We start from the raw sequence: 21,537 nt of genomic DNA, 5'->3' as shown, positions 1-21,537 counted from the left end.
CTACGGAATTGGAACCAAAACTAGAATCTAAATAGTCCTTCCTTCGGGATAGTGTCTTGCTTATCAATGGCAATTAAAAACAGAGCTTTAGCAAACCAAAGATCGAAACCCTAATATCAAAACAGCTGCAGCCTTCTTGGTTTCAACCACCACCAAGAAAGTCGCTCAGTCCTGACTCCAGCAGCAACTCTCCCACTTTGGAACAGGCTGGCTCAAAGAGTAAGCACCCCACTGAGAGTAACGGCCTTGTTCTCCCAGCCTAACTTCAAACAAGACAAAACAGCCACAATGTGTTGTCACATTTTTTTTTTTTTTTTACAACTGGATTTTAAATGCAGGCTGTTATGAAGAGTCTCTTGGCTACAGTTCAAAGGACCAAGAACATCCTAATGCAAAAACATTTTCAGCTTCCCCAAATTCTACTTCTTTCAGCCAATTTCAGTAAGTTCTCTTTATCTCAACTAAAAAATTCATGTTATTCTTGTTTTAAGTGTCCAGAGCCTCTTCAAAATAACAGAATTCCAGTGGCTAGAGTTAGCACACAGGCCATTTCAAGTGAGTCAATGCCTCAGAACACAACCAGTCCCAGGGGGCCCTGCAGTGGGGGACAAGGAGGTGGGTGGTCAAAGTATTAGCCCCTATGAGTTCAATAAATCACCAATCCACGCAGATTCAGCATGATGACTCGATGAACCAGGTGATTAACCAGACGATGGAGAGCAAAAATGACACCAAATCCTAAACCCCAGAAGACAGCCACACCAGACATTCAAAGGACCATTCAATGATAGTAGTAACAGGGCACGAAGTTCGGACCAAGCCCGGGGGCTACCGCAGCCAGCAAGACACATCCAACTGCCCTCGATAAACTCAATGGCTAATGAAGACAAAGACACAGAAGTGGAAATTATAACTGGATACATGCCATAGTCATCATAACTACCATCGTTTCATGAGAGCTAAGAACCTGCTTGTAATTGTACGTATTTTCATTTCAGATTCACAATTACTCTATCACGTGAGTGTTACAAACCTTGGGCAAGTTCTGTGGGCCTTAGTTTCTTCATTTCTAAAACGAAGGTAACACCTACTCCATGGGAGTAAGAGTACATGCAAAAGCACGTACAACACTGCCTGACATGTGGCAGGTGATAAAGGTCAGCTCTTACTATTATAAAATCATTGGTGTGGTTGGTGTTATTATCACTGGAAAGACAACCAAGAGAAAAAAGTTAAGACCCCTAAGAGAAAGAAGAATGGTAGCTGCCATATACAGTCAAAGGGCCTCAGACAAGCTCCTTCAGCTTCCTCATGTGTAAAATGGGATGAGGCTTCCTGCCCCCTCCTCCTCCTCACAGGGCTGTGCTGAAGGCCACAAGAAAGCATCTTTAGCCAGAGAACACAAAGCCGGAAAAAAAAAAAAACAAAACCAAAAGTAGGGTTTTAAAAAAATCCCAGGACAGCTACGGAAGAAGAAAAACCACGGTAAACTCTCCACTAGCTAGTGACGCCAGATATCATACCGGGAGTCTTGCATCGGCAGGGGGATCAGAACCTCGAGGGAAGTATTTGACCTCATTGTTCCCCATCATTTTAAAGGCAATCCCGAAGTGCTGGGAAATCCAACAGCCCAAAGGCACCACAGGCTCACTTGGGGCACCACGAGGCCACACCGGAGAGACAGATCTAAGCTGCATTTTATTTCAGCTATGAACATCTGAATGAAGTGATTTTCAAGCTTTATTCTTTATTTTATTATGTCTTACAAAGTTTCCTTTCACCACAATACTAATTGTAAAAGTGAACAGTAGAAGATGAAGTTTCCCATTCTGGCTCGTACAACTTCAAACACACACACAAGCTTCTGGCACTATTTTAATCTTGTGCTCCGTTCTGGAAGACCACAGACACAGAACAGACAGCTCCGGTCCTGTGAAATTTTCCGAATACGTGCCCTCTCTCTCTCTGTGGGGTCTACTCAGCTCATCAACTGGCAAATGCACTCTCGATTATGGTTTGAATATTTTAATAATTTTAATTTAAAAATATTAATAATAAGAACACAAATGAGGATTTTTTTTGTCCCATTCTATTTTCCAAATCCTCCAAAATTAGCACCTATTACTTACCTAGTCAGCAAAAAGGAAGTCTTTAAAATAAACAAAAAGGCAAACTATTTAATTTTAATTAGAAACCCCGGCAAGCTACCTAATATCTATTTATTTATTTTATTTGGCACAACAACTACAATTAACTGGGACAGAAAATGTATTTTGCAAGAGAAATTCAGGTAAGAAGTATCTGTCATCCAACTGTTAAAATCAACAAATGTCAGAGACTTGTACACTTATCAGTGTTTTACATTTAATTAAGAAGTAATTATGCTAATATTAGTATCAAATGCATATCTCCATACAGCACATATGCATTTAGTTAGCTAACCAGCAGCACAGCCAATCAGAGAGAGAATGTCCAGTGCCTACCATTCACAGCAGACTTCAGACAGATGGACAGATTCAGCCAAGCTAAAATCTAATTTGGTTTTCAAACAAATTTTCCAAGAAAGAAACAGTAATCTGTGTAGATAAACAGGATTCGGCTTCAGCTTCTGGCTGATAACTTCTCTCCAGAAAACCAGAGATGGGGGAGAACTGCTTATCTTCCTTAATACGTGGGGTAGACAGTGATCAATCAACAAATACTTTTTCCAAAGGGGGTAAAACTGTACCTTGATTCTAATCCTAGACTCTCACCGAAGCACCAAACAACTGAGTATCCTCTAGGATCACGGAACATGGAGGAGGTCACACTTCTTGAACAACAGAGTTTCTCTAACTTATTCCCTGCCCCGACCCTCCGCATTCAGATACCAGAAATCAAAAGCTCCTACTTGTATTTTCAGCTTGATACACTGATTTTCTTTCTACCTTGGGACACATAAAAACTGTCAATGCAGCAATCAGATTGTATGTTCCTTTCCACTAATTACAATTATTTCACATGAACAAGTTTTCTCTGCCCAAATAGAATATGAGCCCATTTTTAAAGTTTTTATACTTTAGTACTTAATTGTTTATACTTAAATTTGGCATCTGCTAGCTTTCACTCAGCCTTCTAACCCTGGGCACCGATAGGCCCTGGGGTGCAGGTGCCTCCATGTTTAGGAACTGGCTCTTACAGGCACAAAACAAGTATAGGCAGCTGCCTAGTCCAGGCCTCGGTGGCAAGGACTACATCATCACCTTCCTCAAAATCTCCCAAAGCTATAGGGATCATTCACAATCCCCTCACATAACACAAAATCTGTAACTCAACAGTACGTGGCGGTAAAGTCCAGAGTTGCAAACAAGGAGTTGGTGGCACATACCTCCTGGGCCTGGCTCAACAATGCCTAATGTCAATACCATTCTCCAGAAGCCAGAGAAAAAGAGGTCACCCTTGTTTCTCACAGTCTGGCACAGTACATGGGCTGAGTACAAAAAAAAAAAAAAAAAAAAAATCACATCTCCTGATCTCCCACGATGAGCAAAAGAAATGTCAACCCGGGAACGGTGTATGGGAAACAGTCTCAGGCACTGAGAGGCTTGGGGCATATTCTTTCCCTATTCTAAGAATTACAACTCAGGAGAGTCTGGGAATTTTTTAAGCTTATGTCTTCCGAAGTTGCTCTGATTTCAAAACATTCTCCTATAAACCCAAAGAAAAGTACTAAATGGCATACTTCTACTTTTTCAGAGTAAATGCTAATTTGATTGAGAATTTTATACTGGTCTCACGGAAGTAAATGAAGTCATTCTTTGTGTCCACAGAGGGCTGGGAAGGGCTGTCGCTCCCAACTATTTGTAAAGGCTCTGGGCACCTGATAGGAAGCTATGGGTATTATTTTCAGAAACATGAATTACCTGGCTGTGTCCCTAATGCACCTGCTAATAAGTATAGCCAGAAACTAGAGCCCCACCTCAGAGTATCACACACACACACACACACACACACACACACACACACACACAACTTTGTAACACCACTGACCTCTAACCTTCAAATATGTCTTGTTTTGTTTTGTTTTAATGACTATAATAGGATTGCCTGGACAGGAACTGATAACCAAAGAAAAACATGTCCAAGACTGTCTGGATTTCATATGTTATTTATCTCTTGTGGGTCCAACAGATAAAAACTCTAACTCTAGGCTCTTCTTCTCCCTCCCACCTAAGCCAAGTGCCAAGAGGTGGACTCCTGGAGCTCACAGGCTGGGAGAAGGCACACCTAATGCAAGTTATTTTCTGCACCAGGAGGAGAAGATGAGTCACTACTGCACCACTACATGGAAGCTGTCCCTGCTGACCCCCTTCCTTTCTAAGACAGAGGTTGCGGCAACTCTAACTACAGCTGCGTGTTTCTGCCATCTAATATTTCAAGCTCAGTTTGGTCTTAAAAATCTAAATTCTACATGGAAATCATTCTACTTAACCTGCTTAACATAACAAGATTGTAACCATCAAGAAAAATCACTGAGGGGCACCTGGCCGGCTCAGGTGGAAGAGCACGAGACTCTCGATCTCGGAATTGTGAGTTCGAGCCCCAAGTTGGGTGTGGAGATTACTTAAAAACAAACAAACTTACGGGGCGCCTGGGTGGCTCAGTCGGTTGAGCGTCCGACTTCGGCTCAGGTCATGATCTCACAGTTTGTGGGTTCAAGCCCTGCATCGGGGTCTGTGCTGACAGCTCAGAGCCTGGAGCCTGCTTGGGATTCTGTGTCTCCCTCTCTCTCTGCCCCTCCCCTGCTCATGCTCTGTTTCTCTCTCTGTCAAAAATAAATAAACATTAAAAAAAAAACTTAAAAAGAAAAATCATTGAGTCTTAACAGCAAGTGTCAAGGAAGGGCACCTGCAAATACATTTGTTGGTTTCCCAAGGGTCCTGTTGCCTAAATCATCTCAAGTACATTAAATATCGACAACATTCTCTGCTTCAATTTGGCATGTGGCACGTGGTTTGAAAACCAATGTCATTTTTTACCCCTTCAGAAGCCCATTGGAAGGAATACAAGGAACTACAATAAGTATAGAAAGGTAAAATTCTTTATCAGTGATTAAATTCCAACAGTTTTCAAAACTGATATACTGATTAGCCTAAAAGATAATTTCCTTATAAAAAATATTAGAAACAGTAGGCAGTACCCACTAAGGCCTCATATATAATGCATCAATTATCTCCTAACACTAGATATTGAGCTGCAAAATGTAAAACAGAATTAAGGAAGTCTAAACATTTTCCAGAGACAGAATGACCACTGTAAAATCTCTTACAGTATAAAAATCAAATCTCAGGACTTTTTTTTTTTAATATTTGATTTTATTTATTTACTTAGAGAGAGAGAGAGAAGGAGGGAGAGAGAGAGAGAAAGCACAAGCGGAGGAGGGGCAGAGAGAGAGGGAGAGAGAAAGAATCCCAAGCAGGCTCCACATTGTCAGCACAGAGCCTGATGCAGGGCCCAAACTCACGAACTGTGTGTGAGATCACGACCCGAGCTGAAGTCAAGAGTCGGACACTTAACCAACTGAGCCACCTAGGTGCCCCAAATCTCAAGACTTTTTAAACTTAATACCAACCTATAAGCACAAAATTTATCTCCCCACACATTACTATAAACTGGCTCCCAGATGAACGATGCCCAGAAGTTTCCAAGGGATACTCCAACAATCACCTCAGTGTGCAGCATGCCATATTATCATGCTATACCATCTAGAAGAAAATGTAAGCAGTCACAGAAACAAAGGCTCTATTAGCTTGATCAAATCTTCAAATAATCAGCTTTTCCTCATATTCTGCTATCACTCTATCAGAAAACAAATCACATTTAATATTTATACACATTTATTTCAACTTTCCATTAAATGTTAACAAAATAACATTTTTTCCATAATTAATTACTAGAATTACAGAAATTAATTCCAAGTTGCCAGGAACAAAAAAAATCTTATTACTGTTCCATGCTTTGGCAAACCTTGTTCTTGCATCTATACTGTGGGCTTTGAGTCAAGTAAAATGAAATCTTGGCTAGAAAGGAGATATATTAATTTAGAGTAGTGACCCTTTCTAAAGAGAATGGGAGAGGATGCCAGTAATACACATTCTGTATTTTTTAAATTAGCCTACAAGATTTTGTATTTTTAGTTACTTCTATTCCACTTGGTTATTTTATCTAAAAGAAGTTTAAAGTGTTATTAACATTTTGAAGCAACATATCAAAAAGGGTTTTAAAATCTTTATCTCTAACAAAACATCTAGAACCAGGAGAAAGGAGTCTTAATTAAAAATGTAACCAGAGGTATCTGGGTGGTTCAGCGGGCTAAGAATCCAATTCTTGATTTCGGCTCAGGTCACGATCTCACAGTTTCATGAGTTTGAGACCCATAGCAGGCTCTGTGCTGACTCTGCAGAGACTGCTTAAGATTCTCTCTCTCTCTTTCTCTCAGTCTCTCTCTGAATTAAAGCGTAACCAGTTTTATTTCATCAACTACAATAGCTACGCCATAGGAACAACTATCCAAGATTCATCCCACATTTACTCAACAAGTACGTATGTAGGACTTACTGTGTCCCACACGCTATATCCAGCCATGGACAGACAACGATGAAACAAGACAAACAGCACCTGACTGCGGGAATTGTACAGAGTGTATGTATCCTTCTGTGCCACCACCTCTGGGCTCGAAGAGAAAATGTGCTTCATCATCAATCCTAACTAGGGCTGAACAAATCTTCTTCTTACAACGATACCCGTAAATGAGACAATTTTTATTAAGAAGTATAAAATTGTAATCCTCTCCAAAGAGCAGTATGATGGATATATTTTTATAAATAATCTAGATGGCTAAAAGCCCAACCAGAGCCCTTTGGGAACTTCTGGCCAATAATACAAGGACAGTGGCCACTGGAGGCCTGGCTGGAGCTGGAGCTGGTTCTTTTCTGGGACTAGGGAAGCCAGCCCAGGAAAGGCCACATAGGGCGCTCCTGTCTGAATGCTTACCAGCCTAAATCCCATGGGAAAAACTCCCTGTGCAAGACTTTGGACCTGAAACAGACCCGTAAATAACCTCCATCTATGGCAGACTTAGTGACTGTGTACATAAAATAAGCCCCAGAAATACCACCATTCAAACAGATTTATAACAATACCACGTTTCCAGTCACCTCACAGCCATGAATTCATCAGGTCGACAAGATTCTGAGAATTTATATAATCAGAATTATAGTTCATAAAACAAACAACTAGGTTTCGTGATCTTTCCTAAACCATCAGTGGTTTCTCAATAACGACATAAAAAGGGTCCAAATTCTTTAGGCGCTCCAAGTCCTAGATGAGTGGGTTTCAACCTGATTTTTCAACTCTTTTCCCCCACACCCCTCTACACAGCCATCACTCCAGGAAAAGTGAACTATTCTCTCTTACCTGAACACACTCCTCTCTTTACCTTTTCCCATGCCTTCTCTCCTGTGTTCCATAGGTACTGAGTGGCCACTGATAAAGTGCCTCTCTAATTCCGAATTACATCCACCCTGTTGTCCCCAGTTGAAGGGCCACCTCTTCCTCAAGCTTGTGTTAGTGCCCCTTCTACTGAACTTCTGGTGGGCTCTCTCTGTGGAAAGGTATGCATTTTGGAAAAAACACCAATGAAATCACAACTCTGCCACGTACAGGTTAGGCCTTGGGCAGCAGACTTGCCTCACTGGCCTCAATGTGGACAACACAGGGGTTTCAAGAACCACTCTGCAAGGTTTAGGGGTTTCTGGGCAACGTCTGTGGCCACGCGTTCAAATCTCAGTGCTAACACAACTGCAAACGGACTGACTTCAGACAAGGAACTGACACGCCATGAGCCTCAGCTTCCTCATTGGGAGAAAGTGTTCCCATTTCTCAACTCGGAGGAGCTCCATTTATTTCATGGCGGAATGACAGGTGTCAGGGAGCCACTGCAGAGCTGACTCCCATGCCTGGGCCCCGGCGCCCCCACCCCCCATCCTCAGGGTTAGTGGCCCTCCTCTCTCTAGGCTCCCACCGCACCCTATGCTCCCCTCCGTCACGGTATTACTTGCCCCTTCCATCTGGTGGCACATTTATAACCCAAGTGTAGACTGTCTGGCATTCTGCAAGCACTCTGATGAATACGTACACTAGGTCTAAAGTGTTTCACAGGTATAAATCGAAGCACACCAATAAAATCAGGACCCCGAGTGATTCTCGGGCTGAAAAACAAAGGAAAACACCTGTTGAGAGGCTACTTATTCTTTCAGGTCCAGTTCAGATAGTAATGCCCTTGACTCACTGAAATACTAGAGCTGGGGCTGTGCCAGCACTCCATAGCTGCCTCCTCCAGGAAGGCTTCTGCTGCTTCCCCAAGAAGGACACTTGACTTTGCCACAGTGAAGCAATTCATCTCTAGCAAAATATACCACACCCTTCCCTGTACTTTTTTTTTTCTTAACCACCTTACCTCCCCAATCTGAAGGTCAGGGAGGGCAAGCAAGGCCTGTGTGTGACTGGCCTTCCTTCCCAGCCCCTCCCTCCCCCCCACAGAAAAGGGAAATGAAATGGATTAAAAAGGAGCATTTAAGCTTTGAGAGAAAAATCATCCAAATCACAAGCCAATTCAACATCGCATGATTGCTCTGCCAAGTGACTCATCACCTCTGAGACCCCAAAGTCAGGATCTGAATAGAACTAGACAGCCAGTCCTCTTACAACTACAGGAGGAACTCAGCAGAATCTCCCAAAATCAAAAGAAAAGCTTTCCCCTGAAAAAGGTTTTCATTAGTGGTAAAAGAATCAGAAACAAGAGAAAACACTTAACTGAAACAAAAATGTTGGGTGGGGGGGGTAGCAGCTCTTTCTGTCCTTTTAAACTTTATAATGTTCATGATACTTTAATTTAATATTCTTCCCTCCTCAAGCCAAATAGTTTTCTTAGGGAAAAAAATCAATGCTTCACATTCCATATTCATGAGCAGTTACAAAAATAAACGAGCACACACAATGGTAGAGCTTTTTAAAATTAACGATTAATCAAATTAATGAAAGAGGACTTATAAAATGTATTTTGAACCCGCTGTTTTCCAATTCGGGTATCACTTCATTAAAACATCTGCTTTCTACCTCTGACACTTCAGAGTCGGCAACCCTGGAACACACACCCAACGCCCCCCACCTTTTTGGTGAGGGGTAATGGCAGGGAAGAAGGGGAAGGTTGTGGTTCTGGAATTAAATACTGACTTCCCCTCTCCTTGTCCGTGGCACATTCCCTGACAGTGTAAAAAGAAACAGAAGCTTGAATTGCATTCCGAGCTCACTGAAGCGTGAGAAGCCAACCGCGAAAACAAGTTCATGGGGGGCAACCTGGTGATCCCTTGTGTTGCCCTGCCCTCTGTGAAGTCCGCCTGCCGAGGAGCCCCCAGCTCTTCTTAGGGCGCCAGAGGGGAGCTGTTGGAAATGCTCTCCCCAAGCTAAGATCAACCTCGTTCATCCAAGAACAGTAAGCAGGGAAGCCAGAGGGAGGAAAACCCTGCTCTCCTAGGATTTTGGGACCGAGTCCAAGAACTCTGCTTCTCTCGCTGCCAGCAGCACCCATCAATTCCCATAGTAACCAGCCCACGGCTTTCCAACTGGCCCCAAAGGGAGGCGGGCATGCTGCAGAAAGAAGCACATGGGAGTGTGACCCAAACCTCAGGCACCCTTCCAGTGTGCCTTCAACACATTCCCACTCTACCTCCCTGCTGCCCTTAATTCCCAGGTTACCACACGGTTCTCTCCTTTGCCCCTTCAAGCTGGTGCTGAGACAATGAAGGGACTGTTTTCCTAGGGCTCCGCACAAAACAATCTCCTGTTTTCTGATGCAATCTTGGTTCAGGTCTACTGGGTACTAAAGCAATCATGTTCCCCCCACCATACTGTGCATAAATGTTTGCTGAATGAAGGAATCCTCTGGTACAGAAATAACGATTTCAAAGATAAAGGGGTATAGATTTGAGATCCAGGACGGGAATGAAGAGGCTGCACTCCAAAACGGAATGAAGAGCTGATAAAAGGGTGCTGAAGTAGGTGGAGACACCTCATCTTTGTGAAGAATGGGATTTGGTTCTTGTGATGAGCAAGCAGGAGTGGGAACAGGAGGAGGAAGGCCACACAAAGGGGACTGACAGTATTTCTGTCCCCAACACACTCACAAAGGGCACTGCAATCAGGAACCATGGCTCATGACGGTGACAGGCTTATAGGATATGAAAATCATACCTGGTGATTTTCAACAGGGAAAGGGAGAAGGATCAAAATGGGGGGAAGACATTTTGAGAGGTAAAAATATATTTAGTGGATTCTAACATGTTTATCTAAAAGATTACTATGTTGAGATTTTTTTAACTAAAAAAGTAAAGGAGAGAATCAAATTGAAAGTGCTCAGCCTGGGCTATGAGCCCATCTGCAGGATTTTACATCTTCAACAGAATTTAATGGCGGAAAGGAAAGGAGATCATGAGGGTGACAGGAGGCTACCATTGCCCTTGGAGTCCATGCCCCACTCACAGGATGCACATGTCATTAGTAGATGCTGAGTAACACGTCTGCAGGGTTGTAACATACAAGCTATACATGCGTCCATGATACATCTTAACAGATACTCCCAAACCACTTTCTAGTCAGGATCCCACAGCAGTATGGAGGGCTCCTTTAAACACTTACCTACTGGATGCACGGCACTGTGCTAATAACAGACTCTCAAGTAATAAAACAAAGACCCCCAAACATGACTCCGCATCACCAAAAGCAGAGGGGAAATGGAAGGCAAAATATGGAAACAGTAAACTTTACTGGGATAGAAGGTAAGATTAAGAACAACTGTTCTTGGGGCACCTGAGTGACTCAGTCGGTTAAGTGTCCAACTTCGGCTCAGGTCATGATCTCATGGTTCGTGGGTTCGAGCCCTGCATCAGGCTCTGTGCTGACAGCTCAGAGCCTGGAGCCTGCTTCGGATTCTGTGTCTCCCTCTCTCTCTCTGCCCCTCCCCTGCCCACGCTGTCTCTCTCTGTCTCTCAGAAATAAATAAATGTAAAAAAAAAAAAAAAAATTTTTTTTTAAAAAAAGAGCAACTGTTCTTCATATTATCAGTGACAAATCTCTTTAAAAGTAAATCTTTCAGGGCGCCTGGGTGGCAGGTCATGATCTCATGGTTCATGGGATCGAGCCCCGTGTCAGGCTGCTACACACTGACGGTGCAGAGCCTGCTTGGGATTTCTCTCTCTCTCTCTCTCTTTCTCTCAAACTAAATAAGTAAACTTAAAAGGGAAAAAGAAAAGAAAAAAAATCTTTTCAAAAAAACATTTGATATTGAAAAATATCAAAATCAACACAGAAATTTATTGCAATCCCAGTAAGATTAACAGGATATTCTTTTGGGAATTCAGAATCTATGTTTAAAGTTCATATGGAAAAATAAGGGAGCAAAAATAATGAGAGTAATTATGAAAAAAAAGAGCAATAAAAGAGACAAGGCTTAATACTTGCCTAGTTAAACATGTTATAAATACATAATAATCTCAAAAGTGTGAAACTGGTCCATGAATAGACCATCAAATCAAAGATAAAATGAAAATTCTAAAAATACTTTGGAGAGCTTTGTAAGATAAAATGTGACATTTAAAATCAGCGCAGAAAAAACAAATCCCTCTATAATGGTTTTGGCACACTATACAGCCACATGGAAAAGAGAATGGGATACCAACTCACCAAAAAAAATCTCAAATTGATCAAAGAATCCGACGTTAAAAAAAGAAACAAAAAGATTAAAAGAAAGCAGGAAACATTTTTTATACTCTTGGAGAGCATAAGACAACCTTCCTAGGAAGAACATGAAATCTAAATCTCATAAAGTAAAACATAAATAAATATGATTATCCAAACATAATAAATTCATAGACTGCAAGTTAGCATAAATGACAAAACACACACCCAGTGGAAAAAATCAAGAGCTCCTACCACAAAGTGGAATAGCTTCTTTTTTTTATATAAAGAACTTATCTCATTAGAGAAATGGATAAAGGATCACAGAAGTCAATTCACAGAAAGAAAAACTGCTCTTAAACACAGGACAGTATATACAGCCTCATCTATAACAAGAGAAATGCAAAGGAAAACGACAAAAAGATTCCCTTCAGCTATGAAACTGGCAAGGATTAAAAGGTCTAATCACACACTCCTGGCAAGAGGAAGGAGAAGGGCACACATGGCTGATGGGAGTGTAGACTTGTACAATGCCTGTGAAGAGCAGTTTGGCAATACTTACAACAGACATGAAGACACATATTCTTTAACCTGGAAATTCCTCTATATAAACCTGTATACTTTCAAGTTCAAGGACTGCCACAGAGGCACTATTAACATCAAAAGATCAGAAAGAAAGTCCATCATTATGAGACTGGATAATAAAGTACAACCATAAACTGGAACAGAACAGAAAGAAAGCATAGTGCAGTATGCTACAATCTATCTAAAAAATAAATTTTAAAAAGCATACATACTGAATGCAACATGACATTTCTAGATTAGATCCTGGAAAAGAAAAAGGGCATTAGTAGAAAAACTGGTGAAATCTGAATAAAATTTATACCATTTAGTTTCACTGTATAACCTTTTGGATTTTACTCTGTGGACATGTATTAGCTATTTAAAACGTAACATTTAATTTTTTAAAAACCTGATTATTGGGGCACCTGGGTGGTTTAGTCAGTTGAGCATCCGACCCTTGATTTCAGCTCAGGTCATGATCCCAAGGTTATGGGCTCAAGTCCTGCATCGGGCTCCATACTCAGCATGGAACGTGCTTGGGATTTTCTCTCTCTCTCTCTCTCTCTCTCTCTGTCTCTCTGTCTCTCCTCTGCCCCTCTCTCCCCAGCTTGCACACTCACCCTCTCTCTAAAATAAATAAAATGAGAGGTGCCTGGGTGGCTCAGTTGTTAAGTGGCCGACTTCAGCTCAGGTCATGATCTCGTGACTTAGGAGTTCAAGCCCCGCACTGGGCTCTGTGCTGACAGCTCAGAGCCTGGAGCCTGCTTTGGATTCTGTGTCTCCCTCTCTCTGCCCCTCCCTGGTTTGCACTTTGTCTGTCTCTCTCTCAAAAATAAATAAACATTAAAAAAAATTCTTTAAAATAGATCAAATGAAATAAATTTTTTTTTAAGTCCCTAATTATTTTGCGATTACACCTACATCATGCGTGGCACTGATACTGCTAATAAGAAACATCAAGGGTAGAAACATGGCTTCAACACTTCTAACGCTTGAATTATTGCACCTAAATACCCATCTTTATTACCTGCTAGATGATTGGCCCTTTAAGGTAGGGGCCATGTCAACTCATCTCTGTACTCAAAGAACCTAGAGAGTATTTGCCACATGGTAAGGGTTCAACAAATGAGAGCCAATATTAGCATGTTCTGGTCCAGTGGTTCAATTTTTGATTAGTAAGAAATTTTGTATTTCAAATATCCAAACCCCTAGAAGGCTAGGAGTTTCCCTCGGTCCTTAGTTCATAATGACACAGAAGAGAAAAGGAGGAGGCAGAGAAAGGTGAAGTGATTCTCACTGAGGAGGATCTGGGCATGAAAACATAGGGAGGCAAACAGAGCTCTGTGCTGGGAGCTGTAGGGACTATACAGATGAAGAAGACACAGTCTTTACAGTAAAAGTCAGGCATAATTTAGGCCAACACTCCCCAAGGTGAAAAGTGTGACACTGCCTTGCATTTTCCAAAGTGTCCTACACAAAGGCTATTAAAATGCTTTTCAAGGAAAAATCACTTATTTTGCAATATAAGAAAATGATAAAACTCCAATTTAGACAAAGGTTTAGTTTTCTATGATGTCTTCTCGGGGAAAAATTTTGTGGGTAGCATGCTTAAAAATGTCCAAAGAGGGGCACCTGGGTGGTGCAGTCAGTTAAGCGTCCGACTTCAGCCAGGTCACGATCTCGCGGTCCGGGAGTTCGAGCCCCGCGTCGGGCTCTGGGCTGATGGCTCAGAGCCTGGAGTCTGTTTCCGATTCTGTGTCTCCCTCTCTCTCTGCCCCTCCCCCGTTCATGCTCTGTCTCTCTCTGTCCCAAAAATAAATAAACTTTGAAAAAAAATTAAAAAAAAAAAATGTCCAAAGAAAACAATTCTAGCCTCAAACCCCATCAATACCTAATTTTCTAAGTATTCAAAACACAAAAGATAAATAATGTAGGAAATACTGAGGTCCCTGAACAGGCAAAGAAATACTATTGAGTTTCTCCCCAAAGCACCAATCACCGCTGTCCCATCACATCTCCACAAACTCAACTCTGAGCCTGGGACCCACACCATAAAGTAACAGAACTTGGGCAGAACTTTTGATCTCTATGAACACTTATTTCTATTTATAAAGAAATTTAGAAATCAGACAGATGGCAGCTACGGCTCCTTCAAGGTCTAAAATTCTATTACATGTCTCTTCCTTCACATCCCAAATACAAACAAAGACCTTGGAGTCCTTTCATGCAAACACACATGCATTTGTCTGTATATCCTGGGGGAAGGAGCTCTCTGTAATACTTCCTTCCTATTTCCAGAGCGGCCCAACACACACAAAAAAACAAAGTAATATCTGACTACAAACTCGAGGTGCACGCAAATGTTCTCAAGTGAATGGGAAAAGGATTTATTGACCTCTGTGTTGAAATTCAATTAAAATGTGAATGCTGTACAGTGAAACCTTAGTTCAACTGTGCATTCATTGATGTTGAGGCTCATAGAAGCCTCGAACTTGGCTTTCCTAGATCTTTTATGTACCAGTCAGTCTATATATAACTTCTGTGAATTATCTTTAAAAACATATACTGCTACTTGATATTTTTATTTAGTTTACCACTTTCGTAGCATGGAAAAAAGAACACTGGAGAAAGTTGTGGGCGTATTCATGCATATGCAAAGACACGTGAATTATCAGTGGAAAGTTTTGTTCTAATTTATTTAACATAATCCTCAACCTTGACCCACTGGCTTGAAAGGTGACTCAGGAGCTAAGGCTGAGAGTTCATCTCTGTCAGTTGAAATTTTCCCTTTCAATACACAGGAATAACATTGTGCCACTAATAAATGTGGTTTTCTTCTAAAGTTCTTTTTCCCTAAATAACCAGCATTTTTATGGTATAAAGTTTTTTTTATAAATAACACAGAGACAGGGAAGAGTTTTCCAAGAAACATACAAATAAGTTCAAATTTCCACAGGGAAAGAAGCACTTCGGTGGATGAGGATATGAAATCATATCCATCTATGTAGGATTGGCCAGGAATGCCTTCCTGAGGAAATGAACTTGAACGTGTCTCAAAGGAGGAGGAGGTGGCTGACAGGTGGCAAGGAGAAAGGGAAATTCCAGGCAAATCAAGAGACGTGCGTAAAAGCTACCTCTCTGGTTACCTCAGGAGCAGAGCCACACATTGACCTCACGTGTGGCAAACGTTATCTTAGTCATTAGGACAAACGGGAGGGAGGGAAACTCCACGAGCTACTCCACGAGCTACTCCACGAGCCTCGTCTCAGTTTCCTCACCTGCTACGGGAGAAGGTGGGGCCACAAGGCTTCTCTGGCCCGTGCAGCCACAAGGCACACAGCACGGGCACCTGGTGCTCCCGCAGCCCTGCGAGGCATGTGGCTTAACGGACACCCATTTGACAGACAGGAAGAGTGCAAGGCTCAGGATCCCCGTGGAGAAAGAAGTTGCATTTTAAGACCTGACAGCTTCAAAAACCAGAGCTCCAGCGCACAATCAACTGATCAAACAACAATTCCACTCTTTTCGTAAGACACTAAGTAAGCAATGAAAAACTGTACCTGTCTCCCGTGACATGCCAGACAACCATTGGGAGGAAAGGAAAAAGGCATATACCGCTCTTTACTGTGAAGAATAATCTTTAAGGGAAACCAAACGACAAGGCGGTGTGTGCCTATCCCTGCCCCAGTGAGCGGAAGCCCTCATTTACTTATGTATTCCCTCGGCGTGTGGTGTCCATAATGTGGCAGGGGTTACGCAGAATACACAGCACATTCCTCAGCCATGAGAACAGAGATGAGCAGTTCACCGAAGAGGCCCTTGCACACCTCAGTGGCTCTTCAACCCCACACCCAGCTTTGCCTCCAGAGCACAGATTCTAAAACTGGGTGTTATTTTTACACAAGAGCTCACTGGTCATTATAATAATGTACTTGCTAATTATTTAATTGCAGAATTCTCTATGTATAAATAAATTCACATCTGGTAGCAAAAATATAGCCCATAAATAAAACTAGTCTTTAAAAAAAAAAAAAACAACTTCAAATACTGGAAGTTAATAAGGTCTACCTATTTGTAAACTACAAGTCAGTCCTTCAGATTTAGCTTCCACCCTGTCCTGGGGGACAGAGCTGTGAGTTCAAGCCCCATCCTGGGTGTAGAGATTACTTAAAAATGAGATCTTAAAAAAAAAAAAGAAGGTGAAATACAGATAATATTTCCATAACCACTGCTAAATCAAAATCTAATCAAGTGTAAAAAGACAAACTACCAGGAGTAACCAGAACATCACAAATGAAGCTGGGGTTTTGTCTGACAGAGAGCAGAAGATCCTGCTGACTTATTACACGGCCACACAAAGCTGCAGCTGGTGGAAGACATTATGACGGGCGTGAGCCTGCATACGCATTCTTTTCCCAGGCTGAAAACTTGACAGTCACTAAAGAGGGCCCAACATAGAAATGTTTAAAAAAAAAAGTTAAGACAGTAACATCTCAACCAAAATAGGCATGCTCCCTTTTATAGTTTTTCTTAAGTTGATTTGTTTGAGAGAGACAGAGAGAGAGAGAGAGAGAGAGAGAGAGAGAGAGAGAGAGAGCATACGCACAAGAGCAGGGGAGGGGCAGAGAGACAGGGAGAGAGAGAATCCCAAGGAGTTCCATAGTTCCATGATGTCAGCACAGAGCCCCACACAGGGATCAATCTCACAAACCACAGGATCGTGACCTGACCTGAAGTCAAGAGTCAGATGCTTAAGCGACTGAGCCACCCAGGGGCCCCTGGCATGCTCCCTTTACCACTTAGAGTCCTTTCCCACCAGTGGGGCCTATGTTTGTGAGGATGTAAATTTAACTTTTTTTTTTTTTTTTTTTTTTTTTTTTTTTTTCAGAAAAAGAGAGCTGAAATCAAGAGTCAGATGCTTGACTGACTGAGCCACCTTGGTGGCCCTTTTCTTTTTTTTTTTTTTTCCCCCCAAACTTAACTTTTTAATAAAGATCATCTTCTGGTAACAACAATAAGGGTCCCTTTCTTGGGGTGCCTGGGTGGCTCAGTTGGTTAAGCGGCCGACTTCGGCTCAGGTCATGATCTCGCGGTCCGTGAGTTCGAGCCCCACGTCGGGCTCTGTGCTGACAGCTCAGAGCCTGGAGCCTGTTTCAGATTCTGTGTCTCCCTCTCTCTGACCCTCCCCGTTCATGTTCTGTCTCTCTCTGTCTCAAAAATATATAAACGTTAAAAAAATAAAAATAAAAATAAGGGTCCCTTTCTTGTAGCGGGACTCTTCAGAAAAATCAGGGCTTGGATGGGCACCATTTAACTCCTCCATTTTTAACCCTGTCAGCGCACCATCGGCCTGGCTTTTCCTGACTCACGGAAAATAAAATACACTCTCAATTCCAAGAACTGCATTGCTGATGTTACATCTACCCATAACAGCTAGCTGCTGGAATGGAAAAGAGAAGAAGGGAAGAAGGAAGGAAAGGAGGCAGGGAGAAAAGCAATAAGAAATTTGTTGCTGCAATACCTGTAATTAATGTAAGATTTACTTTAAATATAACCAAACATTGGGGCGCCTGGGTGGCGCAGTCGGTTAAGCGTCCGACTTCAGCCAGGTCACAATCTCGCGGTCCGTGAGTTCGAGCCCCGCGTCGGGCTCTGGGCTGATGGCTCGGAGCCTGGAGCCTGTTTCCGATTCTGTGTCTCCCTCTTTCTCTACCCCTCCCCCGTTCATGCTCTGTCTCTCTCTGTCCCAAAAATAAATAAAAAACGTTGAAAAAAAAAATTAAAAAAAAAAAATATAACCAAACGTATCTTTCTCATTTTTAGTTACTATAATGCCATGATTTAACAGAAAATAAGTTGTAGAACAGTAAATTAATAGGAAAACATCCTCCTTATAGCACTAAGTATAAAAATAGTTTATAAAACAGCATGCACAGGATTCCAATTTTGCTTTTTTTAAAATTTTTTTAATGTTTATTTTTGAGAGAGAAGAGAGAGAGAGAGAGAGAGCGAGCATGAGTGGGGGAGGGACAGAGAGACAGGAAGACATAGAATCCCAAGCAGGCTCCAGGATCCCATCTATCAGTGCAGAGCCTGACGTGGGGCTCGAACTCACAAACATCAAGTTCATGACCTAAGCGTCCGATTTCGGATGCTTAATCTGCTGAGCCACCCAGGCGCCCCTCCAATTTTGCTTTTAAAATGTATACATGGTCACACACAAGAACAAAAATGAAAGAAAACTATTAAGATCTTAGCAGTTCTAAAAAAAACAAATGACTTAGTTTCTTCTGTAATAAATTACATGACAAAAAAGCAGGAAGGGAAAATGTTACACACTAAGAAAGACCTACAAGAGACAAATGCAATGTGCCACCCTGCTTGGATCTTGAGTCCAACAAAACTGTAACGCTGCACTTTTGAGACAATGGAAGAAAGTGAACATGAACTGGAAATTACAGAACTAGCTAGTAATATTAAATTAGAATAACTGTTAACTTTGTTAAGAATAACAACATTATGACTTTTTAAAAGCGATTATCTGTTAAAAATATTTACTCAAGCACTTATAGGTAAAATGGTATAATATCTAAGTTGTGCTTTAAAACTCAAAACACAAAGCAAAACAACAGAACAAAACCCAAAAGCAGGAAGAAGACAGATGTTAACAAGAATGGCAAAATGTCTATAATTGTTAAAGCTAGATGATTTAGGTATATTAGGGCTCATTATGCTATTCTCTCTACTTTTCTGTATGTTTTAAAATTTTTATAAATAAAAAGTAAAAATGCTTAGAAGGATAGTTACCTCTGAGTGGTGGGGATTGTGTGAACTGGGTGATTTTTACTTTGATCTGTGTGTCTCTTAGGAGCATCTAGATTTATACAATAAATATGAATTACTTTGGTTACCTGAAGAAACAAATGTTACTCTTTTAGTGGGTGGGGGGGGGTGGATGGGGGGGTGGATGGGGGGGGCGGTGGATGGATCTTTCAACGCCCCGTTCCAATGATGCCACCTCCATGGATTTAATTCTCCCTCTACGGTGGGGCGCCTGGGTGGCGCAGTCGGTTAAGCGTCCGACTTCAGCCAGGTCACGATCCCGCGGTCCGTGAGTTCGAGCCCCGTGTCGGGCTCTGGGCTGATGGCTCAGGGCCTGGAGCCTGTTTCCGATTCTGTGTCTCCCTCTCTCTCTGCCCCTCCCCCGTTCATGCTCTGTCTCTCTCTGTCCCAAAAATAAATAAACGTTGGGAAAAAAAAAAAATTTTAATTCTCCCTCTACGGACACCACAATGCATTTTACTTGTATTTCTACAAAAGGTTTTATTACATTTAGCCATTCATTATGGCAATTTTTAACTAATTAGGTCTTATCTCTCTCTCCAGGAAAACAACTTGAGTATAAGAGGCATTTGTTTTTTGGTATTTCTATCCTAGTCAACATCAAGCAAAAAACTCTACATAACAGGTGTTAAATAGTTGTTTACTTAATTAACTTTTCCACTAATAAATTCAGAGGGGAGACAAATGGCAACAGAAGTAGAATGTCTTACTTGTACCTTACTTCTTGTAACCACAAAAACTTTCAGGCTGAGACACATCCAGAGGTCCCTACACAAAGACCAACACCCGTCAAATGTTACCTAGTCAATTTCTCAAACAATCTGTTTTCCAGTTGACCAGGGGGAAAGAAAACATCAGTCAGTAGCAGAAAAAGGCCAGTTACTAAATCAAGTTATAGACTTAAAAAAAAAAAAAATTACTCTCTGAGGGGGAAAAAAATCAAAGTCTATTAGTTCTTCAGCAGCCATTCATTATTTAACCTACTGAACACTCATCCAGAGCAGTGGTGGGTCAGTACATTTTTATTAAGGAAACCATCATGGCAGAATACAGAGCCAGCCCATGTGCCGAGACAAACAATGGCTCAGGAAACATCCCCAGCTCTGAAAACACTGAGGCCACATGTCCACATCTCTCTCACGTTTTCTTTATTATCATCCACTCACTGGTGGCCTTGGCATGTTTTGTGCAGACAGCTTTCCTCAAGCCTACGGCCTTCATCTCTATATGCTCCTGGTTAAAAACCATTTCCAAAAAGATACAATAAAGTCATCCTCTCAGGTGCAGTAAAAACCCCAAAATAGGCCATATTGGACTTCCCTAAATGGAAGACTTCCCCCGCCTTTGCCTTAATTTCACACACATGGTTTTGATGAAAGAGACTCAAATACTGGTGAACATATTTACAACTTCCTTTTATATGTAAAATACGCTTAAATACTGACAAAGATTAGAATAAAGCCTACGCTATAAAATAAAGCCCCCGTCACAAAGCGTCCTGAGTCCTTTGACAAAAGCGGGATCGTGAAGAACTGGGGATTCAAACTCCTCCCCAGTTTCATCTCCAGTTCCACGCTGTGATCTGCTCCCAGAAGCCAAGTCTTCAAAATCCCTCCACCGACCGAACTTTTCAAGGAAGGGAGAGGCTGAGGTCTGCACCACTGCCACCCTAACTTCTCCCCACACGCACTCACGTTCATGTTCTTGCTTCTCTCTTTTCTGATTCTTTACTTCAGACATTTGCTCAAATCCACTCCTATTTGGCAAATTTTAGATTTCCTAGACAGTCAACCGGAAAACAAACGGTTTGAGAAACTGACTAGGTAACATGGTACCAGTGTAAAAAATCTTATCAAACCCAGGGCACAAAATAAGGACCAGGTACTAAGAAATAAGGCATTCTTCCAAAGACAACTTAATTCAATTCCTATGAGCATTTGTTGTATTTGTCACCAGAATGAGTTTAAGAGAGGCAACTCTTTATTTGATGTGGGCAGCTGTGCTGTTCTGTTTTGAAGAATGTAAAGGTAAAAATTCAGTGAGAGTAAGTTGTTCCTACACAAGAGAAAAAGGGGCATGATATTAGCAGTAAATGTGAAGGGGCCATACCACAGTTCCACAGGCTGGTAAAAATGTTTGGTAGGCCAAAGGATTTCACAGAATTTTCTTTCTTAAGAACAAAGATGGAGGCTTTGAATAATAAATAAGTATACTGGAATAACCCAAGGCATGCCGAACTCAATTAAAATTAGTCATGGCCAGAGAAGAAAGGACAACTCGGCAATCAATCCCTTTGCTATAACTATTAAAATTTTAATAATTTCGTATTATATTATATAGTCAGCATTTAGTTAATAA

The 21,537-nt window shown here is 41.6% G+C and overlaps 1 protein-coding gene across 17 annotated transcripts in view; it reads right to left on the bottom strand.

The window, feature by feature from the left end:
* Nucleotides 1-21,537, bottom strand: part of SIPA1L1 (signal induced proliferation associated 1 like 1) — a 482,475-nt gene that overhangs the window by 258,872 nt on the left and 202,066 nt on the right. The window contains exon 5 of one of the 17 annotated variants that reach the window (XM_045451415.1): nucleotides 12,570-12,600. The exons of the other annotated variants lie outside the window; for them this stretch is intronic. The gene's annotated coding sequence lies outside the window, so the exon portion shown is untranslated. The remainder of the gene's footprint in view (nucleotides 1-12,569; nucleotides 12,601-21,537) is intronic. 17 annotated transcript variants of the gene reach the window in all.

Source organism: Leopardus geoffroyi, chromosome B3 (genome assembly GCF_018350155.1).
Source record: "Leopardus geoffroyi isolate Oge1 chromosome B3, O.geoffroyi_Oge1_pat1.0, whole genome shotgun sequence".
In the NCBI taxonomy this organism is placed as follows: domain Eukaryota; kingdom Metazoa; phylum Chordata; class Mammalia; order Carnivora; family Felidae; genus Leopardus; species Leopardus geoffroyi.
The sequence above is the reverse complement of the archived record's forward strand: the minus strand, read 5'-3'. Positions and strand labels throughout refer to the sequence as shown.